The sequence below is a fragment of the Acinonyx jubatus genome, chromosome A1 (genome assembly GCF_027475565.1).
Source record: "Acinonyx jubatus isolate Ajub_Pintada_27869175 chromosome A1, VMU_Ajub_asm_v1.0, whole genome shotgun sequence".
NCBI lineage: Eukaryota > Metazoa > Chordata > Mammalia > Carnivora > Felidae > Acinonyx > Acinonyx jubatus.
This window is the reverse complement of record NC_069380.1, coordinates 211,386,648-211,407,597: the sequence shown is the minus strand read 5'-3', so window position 1 is coordinate 211,407,597 and position 20,950 is coordinate 211,386,648. Positions and strand designations below refer to the sequence as shown.

Genomic DNA, 20,950 nt, shown 5'->3' with positions numbered 1-20,950 from the left:
CCAAAAAGTGGGTTTTTTCTCCTTCCTTTTTTACACTATGTTTTAAGAACTTCACAAGAATAAGAAAGTCAAAAAACCAAACAGGTACAAAGCCATTTCCAAACACTTGGTGTATTTAAAAAAAAACAAAAAAACAAAAAAACACACACACAGTGAATCGTGTCTGCTATGCTGGGCTTCACGACTGTGAGAGATGAACAGGAAACTGGTGCACACCACTGCCAAGTGTCCCATTTCACTCTTGTGTTCCAAATTTTAAAATTCTTGTGCTGGAGGCAAAGTCATGCTAAATTCCCTAATGCCCTAATATTAGGCATTTCTGAGTTACCTTTGTCTGTGAGATCTCCTGAAAATAGCATTACAGAAGGTCCAGAACACTGATCAAAATAAAATCATGACTGGCACCCCATGGCTGAATACACAGGTCACACAGGACAGCCACTCCATCAACATGAACTTGACTGTACCGTCACGTCTCCCAACACGTACAAACCAGAATGTCATCAGCAAAGCAAAGCACAGCACAGAAGTAATTACCTGACTAATTCAAACAGAAATAAATTTCTTTTGTTTTGGCTACGTTACTGGGGGAATCCAGGCAGAAGTGTCTCTGCTACCTGGATTATCTAAGCAATTACCTCAAGCCCAGACTTCATTCTGAATCCTGTCAAAGGATATCCACTCTTCAAATTTATAAACAATAGTATCTCTAAGTAAATTACGGAGGTAACATTTAAATCCAGCTGTTGATCCCTCCAAGGTAAAATTCACAGCATTTTATTCTACAGCTAGCTATGCAGAGAAAGGAAATGGCTCACAGAAATGCTAAAATCCCAAGCACAAATTTGCTATAGAATTAATATCACAATTTGTCACTGATAATGAAAGCATATAAAACAGGTCCTGACAGCATGTTATTTCTGTTGCAGATCATTCTTTATAAAATCCAAACGAGGTTTTCCTTTGCAACTGTGGAAATGATTTTTTTCTAAATGTACAAAGCACAATAATATTAATATTGTGGTTAGTAGCCATCTGCTTCATGAGAATTCTGTACAATCATTAGTCTCAACTGATGGCATCGTGGCAAGCTGCCACATCCCAAGAGGCCAGCCTCTAAAACCCATCAGCATCTTTACATCAGTCTCAACTCTGAGAGGGCAAACCACAAAACAGGAAATCTGTTCTATGGGAAGATCCAGACCACTAAGCTCTGTTTTTAGATATTGAACCCCAAAATATTATCCCACCCAAGTATATGCTCAGAGGCACGCATCAGAAGGGCAATCAGATGGAGACACAAGGCAGCAAGGAATAAACATGAGGCATTTGGGTCGAATGCCAGGTCCAGCAGGGCAACCAGCAACCTGTGTTCCACTCAACAACAGTGGTTTTCACTACAAAGTCAGAAAAGGTTCAAGCTGTGAGGAGTTCAGCTTATCACAGAATCTCACTGAAGTCACTGTAACTTTTTAGTAAAACGCTGCAGAGGCAGCAACATGCAGAGGGATTCAAAGGAGGTGTGAACTAAGTCATATTTCTCACACGGTTTCCACCATAAAAACTTGCACCAGAAAAATCTGAATTTAAATGTTTCACCCGATAGGCTATGTACTTTCCTGCCATTTTTAATAGCCTGTTCTAACGATTTTCATTTAGAAATGCAAAAGGATGCTGTATTTTTAACGTCTAATCAATCTTCAAGAACTCTGTATGTTTGTAATCACGAGCCATACGAAAGCTAGGGGAATAAGATATGTGCCCAAAAATGTTCTAGTAAGATACACCATAACCACTTGGCTATGGTATCATAATCACATAATCATTTTTCTTTTTGGGTAGCTTAGATTCTCCAAGCAGGAGGAAAAGGAAGGAAGAGATAGCAAGGACTCATACTAGAATATCACAGTTAAACGCAGTCATACAATACTTATGCAAATAATTCAAGTTCCCTCAATCATTCTGCCATATTTAGAATTTTATGGGAAAGTCCTAAGTACAGGAGCAGGGGCAGGGGTCTGACTACACATGTGCATGAAACAAGTCACACTTCAAGAATCTACTAGTCTTCATTGCAAAGATGTTATTTCAAGTAAGTTTCAATAAAACTTACATGAAAGCTACATGCATTTGTAAATAAATGCACAAATAAAAATAACAAATGTAACTACAATCTTAAGCTCACAATATAACTTGCATGTACTTATCCAAAATGCTCAGGACAAATTGTCACAGATAAAAAATACCAGCAAAGAAAAAACAAAGAATAGTAAAGGGGCATTATAACATGGTACTATTTCTTGTTCTAACTTTATGAGTGTCATCAGTTATTTAAAATGAAACCTTCTGGGGCGCCAGGGTGGCTCAGTCGGTTAAGTGTCCGACTTCGGCTCAGGTCATGATCTCGTGGTCTGTGGGTTCCGCGTCAGGCTCTGTGCTGACAGCTCAGAGCCTGGAGCCTGTTTCAGATTCTGTGTCTCCCTCTTTCTCTGACTCTCCCCTGTTCATGTGCTCTCTCTCTCTCTCTCTCTCTGTCTCAAAAATAAATAAATGTTAAAAAAAAAGATTTAAAAAAAATTAAAAAAAATAAAATGAAACCTTCTGAAGAAGGATCATCAATTTAATTTTGAACTGCTAGATAATCTTATCAAAACTCTCCCCCCCCCCACCCCTTCCAGGAGCATCTCAAAGAGGCTAAGGGGACTGAGGAAGGCAGGCTTTGTGCTTCCTTCTCCTCTCACTTTAAGCAAGTATTGTATCCAAAGGAACAAAAAGTGAAATGAAGTTTTAAAACTAAAGGGCTAAGCTGTGAGGATCAGCAGGAGACAAGACGATTCTACCACCTAGTACTGGGGGTGGTTGGAACACTAACCGACTAACTGGATATTATCGCACCAGTAGACAGTGCTTACATTCCAACGACCATGATCCACTGCTCAGAGCCAACCACTCCAGGCACAGGATAGCTCTGCCTTATTCTTCAGTAAAAATGATCGCATTTTGCAAAATAAACCAACAGAAACCTCATCCTCCTCTCCCATTGCATATACCTCTTCACCTCCATGTAAAGCCACAGGATTTCTGTCTCACCAGTTGCAACTTGGGTCATATTTATAGTCAAGAATAGAAAGTGCCACCGCAGCCATTTCAAACAAATATGATACCTTGAACCTCAATATGTATGTGGAATTCAAGTCACACCTAAGATTTGGGTTCAAATCCAACTATTTGCTGACTATGCGGCCTTGGATAAGTTACTAAATCTCTTTGAGGTTCATGTTCCTCATCTATATAATGGGATAAATACTGACTTTATAAAGTTTTCATGAGGAATCAAACAAGGCAACTTAAAAAGTACTGACTGGAGTTATTGGCACATAATAAGCATTTGATACATCGGGTGATTATTGATGTTCAAAAATGAGAAATTTCAAGTTCTCTGAAAATTTTATGGTCTTGGCTTTAAGTTAGAGACAACCAGACTATAAGCATAAGCTTTGCAAAATCAAGAGCTCAGAAAGTAGAAATTTTTGTGCCATTCCAGATTCTGGTTCTAATAGTTGAAGATAAAATATTCTTGTTTCTAAATGCATTCTGTTGAAGTCAAACTGTAGATTTTTGTTCAGGACTCTTAACCTTTCTGAATTTGTGTGCTCCGCCCGAAAACACAAAGGCTAATAACAAATGCACCCTCTTCTAAAAATAACTGTAGTAAACATGGAAAGCAGTAGTTAACATGAAGCAATTTATAATTAAGAAAGGACAATATAACATAGGCTATTACCAATGGGCAGTGATACAGTTGGTTGGTACAAGTATGTACAGGAGTGCAAAAGTACAGGCCAGAGGTGTAACAGGCACGGTAATGAAACCCTAACTCTCCATTTACATATGGGCATGATAAAGTAACTACTCTACAGAGTTGCTGACAGAATCAAAATATGATGAACAAAAGCTTTTTTTATTATTGAAGTATAGTTGACATACAACGTTATATTTGTTTCAGGTATGCAACACAGTGATTCATCAATTCTATACATTGTTCAACGTGCGCCATGATAAGTATAGTCACCATCTGGCACCATACAACATCATGGCAATATTATTGACTGTTATTCCCTCTGCTTTATTTTTCATCTCTGTGACTTATTTACTTTATTATTGGAAGTCTGTAACTTCTTAATCCTCTTTACCTATTTCACCCATTGCTCCAACTCACCTCCCTTCTGGCAACCACCAGTTTGTTCTCTGGATAGCCAATATATGGAAGCAACCCAAGGGTTCATTGACAGATGAATGGATAAAGAAAATGTGTGTGCGTGCGAGTACACACACACACGCACATGCGCATGCACACAACACACGCGCACACGTGCATGCACACGCGCACACATACACTGGAATATTAGCCATAAAAAAGAATAAAACCTTGCCATTTGTGATGACATGGATAAATCTAGAAGGTATTATGCTAAGTGAAGTTAAACAGAGAAAGACAAATACCATATGATTTCACTTATATGTGGAATCTAAAACACAAATGAACAAATAAAAGCTTTTAATGCATTGCCTGACACATAGTAAGTGTTCAGTAAAAAATAGCTCTTAAATTGCTTTTAAAGATTATTGTGTACTATGCATCTTTCCAGTATAAAACATGGAGTTCCCTTTCAACTTTGCAATTAAATTTTATTTTTTTTAATTTACATCCAAATTAGTTAGCATATAGTACAACAATGATTTCAGGAGTAAATGCCTTAATGCCCCTTACCCATTTAGCGCCTCACCCCTCCCACACCCCCTCCAGTAACCCTCTGTTTGTTCTCCATATTTATGAGTCTCTTCTGTTTTGTCCCCCTCCCTGTTCTTATATTATTTTTGTTTCCCTTCCCTTATGTTCACCTGTTTTGTCTCTTACAGTCCTCATATGAGTGAAGTCATATGATATTTGTCTTTCTCTGACTAATTTCACTTAGCATAATACCCTCCAGTTCCATCTACATAGTTGCAAATGGCAAGATTTCATTCTTTTTGATTGCCGAGTAATACTCCATTGTATATATACACCACATCTTCTTTATCCATTCATCCATCAATGGAAATTTGGGCTTTTTGCATACTTTGGCTATTGTTGATAGTGCTGCTACAAACATTGGGGTGCACGTGTCCCTTCAAAACAGCACACCTGTATCCGTTGGATAAATACCTAGTAGTGCAATTGCTGGGTCGTAGGGTAGTTCTATTTTTAGTTTTTTGAGGAACCTCAGTACTGTTTTCCAGAGTGGCTGCACCCGCTTGCATTCCCATGCTATTAAATATTTCTTATTTGTGCTGCTTTCATTTCTGAAAATATTAACTAATTACTACCAACTTTGATAACCACTAAAAATTTTCAAAATATCCTTTAAGTGTCTGTACCTGTGTTGCTAAAATATTGTGGCTTGTGATACTTCTCAAAAGGCTCATGTTTTTAATTTTTTTTTAATATTTATATATTTTTGAGAGAGAGAGACAGAGCACAATGGGGGAGGGGCAGAGAGAGAGGGAGACACACAATCTGAAGCAGGTTCCAGGCTCTGAGCTGTCAGCACAGAGCCAATGCAGGGCTCGAACCCACAAGCTGTGAGATCATGACCTGAGCTGAAGTCGGACACTTAACCGAATGAGCCACCCAGGCGACCCAAAAGGCTCATGTTTTTAATGTGCTTAGTGAAATCTCCTACATGGTAATGTTCATGGAGATACATGATATTCTTAAAAGACTTTACTGGTTATAGAAAGAGTAATACAGTAGTTCCTTCCTTATCTTAGGTTTTGCTTTCCATGGTTTCAGTTACCCACAGTTAACTGCAGTCCAGAAGCAGATGATCCTCCTGATATATTGTCAGAAAGTCAACAGTGGCCCAACACTACATCACAATGCCTTCATCATTCACCTCGCTTCATCTCATCACATACACATTCTATCATTTCATATCATCACAAGAAGAAGGATAAATACAGGACAATAAGATACTTTGAAATAAAGACCATATTCACATAACTTTTATTATCGCATACTATTATAATTGTTCTATTTTATTATTAGTTACTATTGTTAATCCCTTACTGAATCTAATTTATAAATTAAACTCTATCATAGGTATGTATGAATAGGAAAAACATAGTACATTTAGGGTTCAGTATTATCTGAGGCATCCACTGAGGATCTTGGAACACATTCCCCACAGATAAGGAGGGACTAATACAATCATTTTCCACAAATTCTCGAATTTTACAAAGAAGTACTAGTTCATAACACAGTTTAATAACAATTAATAAAAGGCATTTTAAAAATATTTGAGGTCTCAGGGTGCCTGGGTGGCTGAATCAGTCAAGCCTCTGACTCTTGACTTCCGCTCAGGTTATGATCTCATGGTTGTGAGACAGAGCCCTATATCAGCTCTGCACTGAATATGGAACCTGCTTGGGATTCTCTCTTTCCTTCTTTCTCTGACCTTATTCAGCCTACACTCTCTCCTTCTCTGTCTCAAAATAAATAAATAAACATTTTTAAAAAAACATTTTAAAATGTTCGCTGTCTCACTAAGAAAAATCCACTTTCTCTATGGTTGTTCTGCAAGGACATTATTCCAAATTAGTAATGGGAAGTTAAGTTTCAATAGAAAGGTCTGCTCTTTGTCCCCCTAGTGGCCACAAACAAAATAGCAACATGTAAAGAAAAGACTTGCAGAAACTACTGGAGTAGAAAACTACTTCATCGCCTTAATTTTACAGATAAATAAACTAAGGCCAAGAGAAAAGGGCTTGGCCAGGACTACACATTTTTTCAGTAAATCACCAGCATGTGAGAATTTTTTTTTTAATATTCTGAATACTATGATGTCTGAAAAGGTACCTCCAAAAGGAACTTAACTAAGGTCCTTTAAAATTTTCCTTACCAACTGACAATCGGCAGCTTTTTCTCCAGTTTTATTTTTCCTTGTAAGATAGCTAATAAGTACAGTATCCCAGGGGGCAATGAGGAGACCTCAGCTGTGACCAAGAATTCTGCCTGCATCCTCTATGAAGAATTCCTTTTTGAGAAATAAAGACTGACACTGAGGGGCCAGAGGCACACAAAGATAGCTCTCCTCAAAAAAGACCAATAAGAGTCAACGTATTTTTACCGATCGCCAAGGGCCCACAATGAATAAGAAACAGAGGTCAGGAAATAAGTTAAATACTGTTTTTCTCAACTTTAAGGTACTTCCACATAGAAAGAGAATAGAAGTAGCATGGGTTGGGTACACACATGGCAAAGAATAGAATCGAATTTTCTTTGCTTCCTGCTGGCCCTAAAATTTAACAAAAGCACTTAAGGTTTTGTTTGGACATAAATGCAATAGAGAACTGAATCCATTATCCAGATATCTTCAGGCAAATAATAAAGAAGATAGTAATGTAGCATCCAAAGCATGTTTAACTTAAAATAAAAAGTTTTGGCTATGGCAAGTTTTGATTTTCACATCATTGCCTATAGATTACACAATAAATTTTGTGAATCTGTAAGTCCCTATCTAGTGATTAAGAGTACAGGAACACACTTCAAAAAATGTGTGTTTGAATCTCAACCTGACTCATATTAGCTGTGTGACCTTGAACAAATTATTCTACTTCCCATTCCTCAATTTCCTCATCTGAAAATGAAAATAATAATACCCAGCACATAGGCTATCAGACGGACTAAATAATACATGTAAAGAACAAGTAAATGGCCCATCATATACATGTAGTAATGTTAATTATTGCTCTTATAAAAATATTACCTGTACCCATTTTCTACATTGTAAACCTGAAGAGAAAACAAAGATAAGCATTAAATGAAAGTGTATTCATATTAGAAAATGTCAGGTATGTATAGTCCAGTCTTGACCTCTAATGAGATGTGTGGCTTTGGACAAAGCATGTAACCTGTATGATCCTTGTTTCCTCATCTACAAAAATAAGAGAGTTAGATCAAAATTCAAGGAACTCAGGTTTAACAAAGATGTAAAAGATTATTCAATCCCAAACTTGATGCTTGAGTTCACTTAAAACAAGTGTTTGTCTAGTCTGTGATTGAATGCCTTCATCTCTATCCTGAAGCTGCCAGTACCCTTCATCTTGAACCGCACTAATAGTTTGAAAATTCTTCCATTTGTTAAGCTGAAATCTACCATCTGCATGTCATCCATGTCATCAGATCTAAGATGCCCATGGTAGTAAGCTGTACCATTATTTTATGTGTCACTAAGAAAGAAGAGACACTGCCAATTACACCATGACATGATGCTTTCTTATCGTTGTCAATTGTAAGAAGCATCATAATTTCAGAGATGTTACCATATGAAAATATGGGTGTCTTATAATCAGTGAAGTTCAATATCTTCCAGTGGCTTCAGCAGTTGATAATTATTGAAGATTCCATCATATTAAAAGCCAGTCTAATTTTCTTCTGTAGGACAATTCATCAAGTACTTAAAGAGTGTTCATGGCCTACTTGAACCTTCTCTTTTCAGTCCCATTACCTTTAGTATATAAACATGGTCTTTAAGTCTATGTGCCATCTCCAGTTTCTGTGTACTGAATCCATTTTACTTTATCTCAATTTCTACTTATTTATACATGTCAACACCAAACACACTTTCAAGCACAAGGAGATAAAATGATGATGAAACAGACAAATGCTCTACCTTCAATAATTCAGTGATATGCAGTCTAGTAGATGAAAAGACTATGTAAACAATAAAGTATAGCTAAGGTACTAATAGGTGTTTTACAAAGTATAGCGGAAACACAAAAGCAGGGGCAAAACGAGAATAGGGGTATTTAAGTGTGATACCTTAAGAGGAAAAGAATGCTCTAGGTGAGGTCTGGTCTATTCTAAAAAGAACATTTATACCCACACAGAGGATAATCTTCTTCTTGTCTTTGTCCTCGTCTTTTTTTTTTTTTGACAAAATTTGTAAAATGTTAATTCTCTCAAAGTCCCAAAATATTTTTGAACATATGTTATTATATTGTTTCCTACTCCAGCTTGCACTATTCCTGTAGAGTGATTCTATAATTGAGAGAGGAATTAGCAAAAGGAAGAAAATTATTTTACTCTCTAGATGTAAGTGTAGGCTTTTCCACTCATTATGGTCTATAGCAGTTATTTAAGAAAATATACTGATATTTATCCTCCTAATGGGTCGTTTCTTCTGAACAAGGACATACCCCTTCATTGACATAGTACAGTCCACCCACCATGGGTTGTACATATCTGATCAGGCAAATTTAGATTCTACCACAAAGCAGTGAATAAAATGTAAAAAGAATCTGGCAAAAAGTTGAAGTACACTCTACCGACCCTGAAATTCCCAGAGTACTAAAATGCCCTGGATAGGTCAATAACACTGTGTTGCTGTGCATTTATCTCATTTGGAAATCTCCTGGCTGTTGTAATCTACCTATAGTGATGAGTCAAATACAATGATCAAGAAGAGAAATGTCTTAATGCATCCTGGGATCCAACCCATTTTAAATACAGTATTGGAAACCCTCCCAGGATTAGAAAACCTGGATAAGCACATGAAGTTTGTGTGAATTTATTTTAGCTTGTATTGAGATGTCTATGGCTCCACAAAAGGGGAATTCCATTGAGGTTTCCTGTCTCCTTTGTTTCAGTTCAGTAATACCCTGAGTGGTTAAACCCTTTTCCTCCCTTAAACACTGGGGTGGGTATATATGTGTATGTATGCACGTACACATGGGCACATACACACACAGGGCAGAGTGGGAGAACAGGCATTCATTCCTCAGTGAAGTCTGTTCACTTGTGCACACTGCGATATTAAGTAATAAGCATTAAAAGGTGTGTACTTTTTCTGGTAACAACATACTTAAGGCAAATTTTAGATGGAAGATTTGGATTGGTTCAAGTACAACAACCCATGCCAAGGTTCTTAATTAGGCATATGGTTTTAAAAGTGAACTTTTTCTTCTAATCAAGAATAATTGTTGATGATCATGAAAATGTTCGTACCAGATAATCATTGCATACAGATGTATATTATTGAAAACAAAGTCAGAGAACTTGTAATTATTTATTTATATGCATTCCCATTATAAGGATAAGATAGCCTCTTAATCATCTGAAGAGAGATTTAGTGGAAGTTGAAAAATCCCTCATCAAAATTAATATCCCTAGTAATGGTCTATGAAGGAGTTTTTTTTTTAAATTGAAACTTTGCAAGCTGTAAAGGAGAGAAGTACAAGTAATTTTGACTGAAGCATATAAAATAATGAAGTAGCCTAAAAGCTGATGAGGTACTTCAGCTGTACCAGATTACTAAACAAGAGAATATGTGAAATGGGACACTTTTAGGGATGTCTTCCCAGTTCACAAGGACACTCATAGCTGCTAGGGGACCCAGGATGTAGGTAACCCCACTGCCTCCCAACCCCCACTCCGCCCCAGCTCCAGCTGATGGGTCCAGAATATATGCCTGATCAATCATGAAACTGAAAATGGAGCAAAAAGAGGGAGACACTCTCTTTCCAACAGGTAAGCTCTGGAACTGTCAGTTGTGCTGGTATGAAGTTCTGACAGAGGAACGGACTGTGATAGGAAACTCCAGCAGAAGCGCAGTGAGAAAAAAGTAGCACTGTAGGCAGAGTGCTGGTAGCTCCTGGGTGTCTGTTTCCAGGCCTTTCCAGAGGCCCTGCAGAAGTCCCACTCACATTTCATAAGATCCCACATGATGGTAGCAAAGACACCCCTCCCCATTTGTTTAACTATCTCTAATTAACTTCATGATTTATCAGCATGTTTTGGTGTGCCAGAGAATGAACTGGAAACACCAGGTAATCATTTAACCTTAGTAACTCTCCGTTCTTTAATCTCTGAAATTGGGATAAGATAATTATGGATATTTACATCAGTATCAATATTACTGGGATGCCTGGGTGGCTCAGTCGGTTGAGCATCCAATTCTACATTTTAGCTCAGGTCATGATCCCAGGGTCATGGAATTGAGCCCTGTGTCGGGCTCTATGCCGAGCATGGAGCCTGCATGGGATTCTCTGCCTCTCCCTCTGCCCCTCTCCCCTACTCGTGTGTTCGCACTCACTTGCACGCTCTCTCTCTCTCTGTCTAAAATAAAAACTAAACACATATATATCATTATTAATTGGAAATTGATAATAATTGTGGTAAATGTTACTAGAGATATTCACACAACCTCTTTTTAGTATAAAAAGTGCCATCCTTTCTGTAATTCAAAGCTGCCACTTGAACTGTTCAGAAACAAATTGTTTATCCATTCTTAATAAAAAGTAGTTGTTTTAACCACTTTTGATATGTGGCTTAATGGGGTTTAAAGAATAGCATATTACAAACAATTAGAGATTTCCTTTGTGAGATATTAACTCGTTCAGTGGGTGAACATCAACTTCACTATTATTCCAACTTTTAGCATTAAAATCAGTTAATTTGCATACATTTCTATAAAAGGTAGTCTTAAAGTCTAACTTATTTTTATCAGCATACTTACAATTACATATATATTACATATATGTATAGTATGTAGATTTTATATGTATACATATACAGCTGCACAGTTTTTCTAGGAATACTTCTGCTTCTTCTGCTTACCGGTTTTATTGCCTTAGACATGTTACTTAACCTATGCGATCTCTTCATCCATCTATTTCCTCTGTCCTAATGAGGGAAAATCATACCACTTGTTGAAAGAAGAATTAAATAGTCTATGAAAGTATTTTGTAATCAATGAAGGACTATACAAACATAAAGGGGTAGTATTTCCAATTAAATGTGTAAGAAATTCATAATCTGAGGAATGAACTACGAATCAGAAGCAGCTTTCTTCTTGCCTATCCTTTCTCCACAAGAGTTTAAATAGCTGCATGAAGAGAAAATGCTCAGCCTTTCTTTGTAAATTGGTGGCAATTCTATGGCTAGGGGAAGATCTTTTCAAGAAGTAAATTCAGAGTCTTTCCATCTTGCATGTGTGGAACATCTGTGCTAAAACCATTCCATGTACACTTCTTTGAAGCACTGACTGCCTAGAGGTACTACTTTGATTTCGGCTTTATTTAAATGCCTGAACTTCTATTGGTGAAACAAAAGATTTTCTAGTTAAGAGCTCAGCTGGGAAGGAGACCGGCCTCCAACCAGTTTAATCACTCAGAGGCCAAAGTAGCCTGCATTTTGTTTTTAGAGCACCGTGCAATGGAAATATCTATGTGAACTTGCAGCTTACACAAACAGCTGGTTTGGGATGCTGCTGACCCTGGGTGCAATCACTGTGGTAATTAGATTTAATTTTCCTAACCCAACAGTGTCTGGCTCCATCATGTCTACATCTCCTATGTAGAAAACCATAACTCTCATTTAATAATACTTTGGCATGCTTAAGATTTGTGCAGTTAATATTAAAAATTACTTTTTTGTAACTGTAAATATAGCCATTCCAACTGCAAAGGGTAACAAAGAGTTTAATTTAGAGGTTATCCCACTTCAGGAACTTTCCTGAAAGATCTTAAACCGTTAAGCAGACCTTGAATATCATTACACACTCTTCTTCTGCAAGTCTTTTGTACCCTTGTATTAACTCATTTAGAAAGATGGAATCAGCCATAAGTCATCAGCAAGCCTGAAGGGTTGGATTTCAAGTGTTTCTGCAAGCCCAGGGATGCACACCTTCGTGCTACATCTTGGGGTTACTCACTCCCACAAAGTACCAGAGATCACAGGACTATGTAAAAAACCTGTCTTCCTGGGAGGAGAGAAGGAAAGACACGTCTGAATCTGTGTCTGCTTCATGGAGAATGCCTGTTTATGTTGTGTAGAAAAGCCATCGGTATTGTTATCTCAGGAGACCCGGTTTGTTTTATATGTGTGCATGTTATGCATGCTATAACACGAAGCTGGCCAACTGATAGCGATGAGGTACTGTGTCCCTGGGAATTATAATTGCTCGGTCGGTAAAAAAAGAAAAAAAGAACATCCGACCGTAGCTGATAATAGCACAAGGTGCATTTTGGCAGTATAAAGGAGGAAACAGACAGAGTCACACAAGTTCTGAGTATGTTTTAACCCCCAAAAATAAGAAAGGAAAGGAAAGGAAAGCCTGGAGCTGAGGGAGTGTTACCGGGAGCGAATTGCTCAGGACTTCAAACACAGGGAGTCATTCTGTCAAGGGGAGGGGGCGGGCGGGGGCAGGCACTGGGCCTCTCTAACAAAGTCCTCCTCTCTTTGCTCCCTCCCACTTCATTCACTTGCAAATCAGTGTGTGCCCACAAGAGCCAGCTCTCGGGAGCCCGTAACCTTCCCATCCCAAGAGCTGCAGTTTCAGCCGCGGCAGCAAGAAAGGCAGAGTCCGCGACTGCAGAAGCAGCGGAGGCAGGAGCAGCCTGGGCGGGTCGCAGGGTCTCCCCGGGCGCAGGAAGGCAAGCAGAGGTGGGTTCGGTCTCTGTTGGCGGTGGTGGTGGTGGTGCAAGCCTTTTCTTTTTTTTTAATTCTGTAGCGTTGATGGAAGCCAATCAGAGAGAGAGTCCTCTCTGCCCGATGGGTGCCGCACGCCGGAGTTGGGAGGGATGCTCAGCCTGCGAGCCCGGGTCGGGGCAGGCGCGCGGGTCCGGCTGCGCGGGCGGCACTGCTGCCGCTGCCCAGGACAGGCGCGGGTTTCCGGGGAGTCTGGGCGCCGCTCCTCCGCCTTCTGGTAAGACCGATCCACCCTGGGGCTGGGTGGGAGCGTAAGTAACGGGCCGCCGGGAAGAACTCGCTGCCTTCCTCTCCGCGGGCAGAGGCTGCCAGGAGAGCTCCGGCATTTGCAAAGTTGGCTGGTCAATTACCAAGGGCGCTGGTGCGTGCAGGACCCGCAGAGCCGTTGGGGGCTTGATTTATTTCCACCTGCCCACATCACAAGGGTCTGTGCGGGGACTGCTTTGGCTGAGTTACATTTCTTGCCCTGGGGGGTAAAGCAGAAAATCAGGTAGCTTGAAAACTCCTGAATGCTCCCAATAAGGAAAACTTAAGCTAAATAGATGGTATGGCTCAGAGAAGGAGCCAAAGAAAACTGTTAGCTTGCACGTTCTGGGAAATGCCTGCCGGCTCACATAGGGAAAGAAATGCTTGGGTTGCAAGGAAAGTCCAACATTGGACTCCGAAAATGGAGCACACTGTCCAGGGAAAAGTCATGTGGACGACGCAGCTCGATGGTGCTCTTCCACGGCTGGCCAGGCACAAATCTGGGGGATAACGCCTCCCCCGGACTGGTTGGAGAGCAGACCAAGTATGCCGGGTTGTAGGTGTCCGATGCAGGAAAAGTGGAGCCCCCAATGCGTTAATCCCCGAATTTAGTAAGAGCGAATGTTGCTGTGTTGTGTACTGCAGCAGTTGAGAGCCAGGTTTACTTGTGTAGTTAAATATTCTTCTGCCAAGAGTTATCGGAGATCTCGAGATGGAGGCTGCTGGAGAGGTCAGCGTGGTGCTGAGAAGTGTTTTCACTGCTGCAATAAAATCCATATTTTATGGGGAGTTATATGCAGGTCCTTGTTAGTCCAAAGGGCTGTTCACCTGAGTTAACTACTGAGAAAATTCAAGTACCAAGAAGTTTAATCATCTGGAATAGCCCCACATTTCCCTCTCCCTCCTTCATTTTTTTGGTAAAGCTATTTTAATTATAATATTTACACTATAGAAGTATGTCAGCCCCTGTCTCCACCAATCTTCACTTTCACTTACTGAAGCACATAATGTGGGAAAGAAGAGATTTTTTCCTTCAAACATAGCTGGAATGGCTGGTATGTAGATGTATGGCTGCTCTAGAGGGGTGCACACGCAAAATATGGGCTTTCTGATTGTTTATTATCCAGGGGATAATAAACTCTTCTCTGTATCGGAAAAGGAACACAGAGATATACCTAGAAAATGTACAACTCTTCTAAGAATGAACAACAAATATGCTTATACAAACGGTAGCCAAGGATTGCTTTTCTTTTCTTTTTTTTTTTTTTTCTTTTCTTGCTGATACCTTTACCTGAAAAGAAAGCCTTTACGATTCTACTTTAGGAGAAAAAAAAAATCTTCTTCCAGTTTAGCTTGAGCATCATCCTTTGTGTAATAGCACTTGCATGGCTCTGTGTTTGCTATTTTAGAGATCCGGAAAACAAGTTGTGTGAAGAAAGGGGTTATGATCAAGCAGATGTCTTCATCATGTCAAAAGGAAGAGGGCAAAGTTTATACCAGAGGCCAGATTTTCAATGCAGAGCTCAGAAACTTAAAAGAAATCCAATATGTACTGGAAAATACAATTGCATAGGACTGTATCTCGCCCCCTTTTGTTTTTGGTCTGTTCTAATTAAAAAGGTATTGGGAGGAAATAAAAGGCAGATCTTTTTCTACCTACTTTGATGGTTCATGGCATACTTCTGAAGCAGGGGAAGTAACAAATTTCTTCAGGAAAACATGAGAGGCAGCAGCACAGCTCTGACGGAAAATGGCAATGGTTTAGCTCTACTGTACTTGTCTAAAATTATCTTTTACTGCCATTATAAGTGACAGACTGGATCCTCTATAGGGACTTTCAGTCCCTTTACTATCTGGCTTTTACATCAATTTATTGCAATTACATTTCTTAATGCTAACTTTGCAAAGATAATGTATAGAAACAAAGTCATTTTCTACCAAGTAGCCTACTCTCAGAAAATGTGTACCTTACCTCCTCCACCCACCACTTCCATCAGCTCTGCAAGTAAAAACTCACTTTAAGGCACTCTTCATTTTTTAAGAAAAAAGTCTCTCTCACAAAATATTGCTCTGGGAAACTTGAAACAGTGAAAATTTCTAGAAAGCACAACTACAATTACAGGACATCAAAAGACACTTCATTCTGGCAAATGTGTCAATAAGTTGGAACAACAAATTCTTGAATATCTAATATATATGGTATATACACACATATGTATAATATACATAGGGATTTTTAAAAATGATAAAATATGACAAATATTTTTAATAAAACCACGTATCCTCCTTAGGAAGTGAAATGTGTGGTCCCCCCTTCTGGCCCTTACTTGCTTTGCAGTCATAATGCCAACTTACCGAGGCTGCATCCTTTGAACTATCGAAACTTTTTTTAGTTGGAAGGGACCTCTAGTGGGTCACTCCATGCATTTCTCCCTGTAGTTCAGTTGCATCTGGATTTTGTTATCTAAGGTAATAAGTGCATAACAGCTTTTTCTCCATAGTTGAGTTAATGTCCTCCAAGTACTACCTTGACATTTATGCCAGGTCAAAATCATTATTATTGCTATCATGTGTGTGGTTCCTCTAATTTAAGGAACTCAGGAGTATTTGCACAGTGAGCTGGGCATGCAGACTTTCAGTTACTTTTCTATGGTTCCAAATAATAGCATTAGCCAATTAATAAAGAATTCACTACCATCAATATAAGATTTTCCTTATTTCTGACCTTGCCAAGACTGTACTTCCTTCATTCAAATTTACCCAATAATAATAACGGCATTATAGTTATGACTCAAAACTTCCATGAAAAGCACCCCCACCACTAAAGAAATATTTGCTGAAAAAAATTTAATTAACCTTTTAGAGATCCATAAACATTCACAAGTATATTAAACTAAAGGCTTATAATATAAAGTCCCTATTCAAATAAGCATATATTAAATGTCCAAATGCTGTCTGGATGCATGCATCACCCTAATTTTGTGAGGTGTTTTTATTTTTCTCTTTGATGTATCACAACACATTTTAGGTAACCTGCTCCTTAAAAAAGTCTGCCTGGGACTTAAAGTAAGTTCTCTAGGGGTGAATCAGCTTCTTCTGCTGACAGTCTGCAGGTTGCAACTTCCAATTTAAAAATCTGTTCTAAAGTTTGAAATGTGTTCCAAATGAGATAACATCCGGCAGAAGCCAGTTGCCTTGTGCTGCTTGCTTAGTCACGGCAAACCATTCTTTGGGGTTGATCAGAATTAGGGTCTCGCTTATAAAAATAACGAACAGTGACTCAGTCTGAATTGCATTTTTTAATAGTGTTTCAGCTAGCTAGTGTCTACTGAGCTCACCTTATTTGCTTCACAAAAAGGTGAAAATGTAGATAATCAAACATTCTCTGGTACAAATTTTTTTTTTCTGAATAATGATTCTAAATACAAAGACTCAAGAACATCATGCTAATAGGGAAATTGCTAAAAGAGAAAAAGTAAAACTCTCACAGAGAGACAGAGAGCACACCCAGTTGTGACACTGTTCCGATAATATTAGAGAAGAAATATAGAAATGTAGGGCTTGGGTTGGTTTTTTTTTCCTCCTCAGTCTTTCATTTCTCTTTTTGTTCTCCACTGGGATTTTTATTTTACTTTGAAGACAGATGAGGTTGGGGCACTTCCCTAGATCTAATATTTTTGTTTAAGCTTTCCTCTTATGAAGATTAACTGGCCTACATTTTAAAAGTGCTATTCCTAAGGAATGCTCCCTTTTTCAAAGCAGTCATATGAGAAACTTCAGGTTATCCCTAATTAGTTGTAGAGCCAAGTGTATACAGTCTTTGTAATGCCATCACTTACAAAGTAGGAAGAGAAGAGGGGGAAATTCATACAAATAACTATGGACTAAAAGCTCTTTAAGCCAAAATGGCTGGGTCAGAGGGGACCAGATACAACCAGTATCTAGTTGTTTAAGACTGTACTACCCAGGAAATTTTTAACTCTTCCAACAAAGATAACTCACTGAAGAAAGAACGCTCTGAGCACACACGCATAAATGTAAACTAGACACATATGCAGAGGGCACTGTGTCCCTCATCCCCACAGATTAGAGATTATTTTACCTTGTTTCATCCGTTTAATACCTTTATACTAACACTGTTAGGTGCTTATTTCCTCTATTAATCAGATCATCTTGCTGAGATTTATGAGAGGAAGAGTTTAATTAAAGCCAGGATGGTACTATTAAATTTGATGTGCAGTATAAATGGGCAGCATGGGTCCCAAGCTTCTCCTACCATATGCAGTGCTATCTTGTGGAAGAGAGTATCTTATGAATATGAGAAATATAAAGCTAGCCACCACTGGGAATAATTTGTCTTCATATTTCATCACTTGAAATCACTGTGCTTTTTCTTTCTATAATTTCCTAAATTGGTAGATCTGCCCAAAAGATGTTTAGGAGACTCAATAAGTTATAGGAATGGAAAGCAACAAGAGAAAAATAAATTGAGGAGGTGTATAAGCAAAGGAAAAGAAATGAAGAGATGAATTTTTACATAAAAGGGAAACATAATAGAAACAGAATCAAAATTGCTGTTTTTACACAATGTGCATTTTCTACTTTATAAATATTGCTACTATTAAATACAATCTTATAAACACAACATCATTAACATGTTTATAAACACTACACTTCTCTACAATGGAATGTAAATTTGAAAATGATCCTTTAAAAAAATCACTATCTAAAGGAAATGATCCTGCATGGATCATAAAATAACCAAAGAAACATGTTTTTTAAAAAGTGGTCTAAAATCTCAGGAGAATCAAAGAAAGAGGTTTTCTTACTGCTTTGAAGAATAGTGACTCTTCTACATCTATTATCTTTATTGTTCTGCAAGCTAAATAGATCTACTGTGTGATCTTCTAGCACATGCAAACCAAAATATATAATAGTGAGACACCTCAAATATAAGTCACCCATTTCAATTCTATGTGTGGGAAAGCATGATGAAAGACTGAACTAGCAAGACAGTTCTCTCCACCCCTATGCATGCCTGTTAGTGTGTGTGTGTGTGTGTATATACACACACACACACACACATATATATATATACGTATATATTTATATACATATATATGTATATATGACAGCCAAGATTAAAAAAAACACTAACCATTAGGCTCAGATTTTTTATACATTAAAAAGTTAATGATAAAGTAAATGAAAATAAAACTTTACTGAGCTTTTCTACATGTTACATGCTGTTCTAAGCATTTTACATGTATTCTGTATAGTAATGATTATACACTAAGTAAAAAGGAAAATGTTATACTTATATCCTTTTTATTTGGCCCTTTTTTGGTTCGAATTTCCAGGGAATTTCTGCTTGAGCTAAGCACTTAATGAATGTGCTGTTTACTAACACTTGTGCTATCTTAGAATTTAAAGTCTGACTCTCTGAGAAATACATAGCAGCAGAGGGCACGGGAATGATTTGATTATTTTGACCAAAGCAATGCAGATTTTAAGGCTGGGAAAAATTCTTGTAGGTTACTCATTTTTGAAAAACTACTTGCACGCATGCATTACAGCTTATAATTGTAGTAAAAAGTGTCATGTGAGCCATTTGAGTGTAATGGTACTTTTTTAAGAGAATAAATGATCTCTTACCTTCAGAGATAGCCTCATGTTGGAGGACTATTTGAGGAAGGTAGCTAAAAATGACAACTATTCATTTCCTTGACAGGGGCATCCCACCTGTGCAGCACCCTTTGAAAGCATGAGTCCTTTCTCAGTGCATTGGATATTCTCACTCTGTACATAGTATTTAGGACTATGGGTAGAATTGAGTGAGGTCATAGTATTTCCCCTCCTTATCTGATGAGTAAAAATAATTTTTTTCTTCTTTGATGACCACAATTTTGTTATTTAATTACCATCATAGTTCAATATTTGTTCTGAATGATTTCTCTCCCCAGTAAAATTTCACACCAAAAAAAAAAAAAAAAAAAAAGTTGGGGGTGGGGAAGGAAGACATCCTATTAGCTATATAATAATATTATATATGGTTGATTTTGATGAGCCATTTTCATTAAACCTTATTCTTTCTATTGCCAGTATTCAAAAAGTCATGTAGTTAATCCAGCTTTCATGGACAATGTGATAATTACAAGTAAAATCAGAGAATGTGAGACACTGGAGCTTAGAAATGACTTGACCCAATATCCATCATTTACATTTGAGATACTTGATGACCAGGGAGGTTAGTGAGTTTTCTCTATCTCTCCTTTCTGTAACTTCTGGCTGTTGGGCGGTGTTGCTTTTTATCATCTCCACTTAATTATGGCATTAAAAACTGAAGAGGAACTTTAAATCTATAAATTGTTATTTATAAATATGCTGTGAAGGAGCAGACATGGAAACTTAGATAAAATGAGGATTTAGGCTTTAGAAATTTCATGTGTTTGTACCATTTTGTAAAGTTCCCAATGTAAAGAAGAATTAAAACTTTCCTTTGAACTTTTGACCACTATTTGGGGGACACATTATAAAATTTAGGTTTTTATTTTATTGTAATGGCCTGATGGTTGTTTTGAGTGAGCTTTATCTAAGTCAGTGATTCCCCAGGCTATCCAAAGTGTCCATCTTTGGAAAAAAAAAATTATTGGTCAGTGATTAGATATAAAAAATTATGACAATCTATTGTGTTTTTCATAAATCTCAATTTATTTAAGTACCCAGTGACCTTCCCCCTTCTTTAGAGTTAACATGTCAATTCTTTCACAAAAGTGTGTGGATAGATTATGTTGTTTTTTACCCTTATCAAAATTAAAATCTGGCAAGCAACCCAAAGTCAACCCTACCTCCTTAAAAAAAAAGAAACTGTTAATGTTCCATAAAATCCAAAAGTCTGAGGAGACTGGGTTAGATAATGAATAACATCATGTTGAAAAATGATTGACCTACTTCTCTTCCTTATTTGGATGAATAAAAAGTAAAGGGGAATTATAATGATATTTAAGAGTCAAATAGCCAAAAAGACAAACTAAACAAAAGTCATTCAATCAAAAGCTATCTTTGGATCCCTTAATTAAACCTTACAGAGATTAATACAAATGTTTGGAATACTAATACAGTCTTTGACTATATTAACAAGTCCTCCAAAGGCATGCTTTTCCAAGCTCTTGG

The 20,950-nt window shown here is 37.9% G+C and overlaps 1 protein-coding gene across 2 annotated transcripts in view; it reads left to right on the top strand.

The window, feature by feature from the left end:
* Positions 1-13,293: 13,293 nt before the first annotated feature.
* CDH6 (cadherin 6) overlaps positions 13,294-20,950 on the top strand; it is a 127,476-nt gene continuing 119,819 nt past the window's right edge. The window contains exon 1 of one of the 2 annotated variants that reach the window (XM_027074785.2): positions 13,294-13,486. The gene's annotated coding sequence lies outside the window, so the exon portion shown is untranslated. Of the gene's footprint in view, positions 13,487-13,519; positions 13,749-20,950 lie in introns of those variants that run through there. The other variant, XM_027074795.2, reaches the window with a different exon arrangement.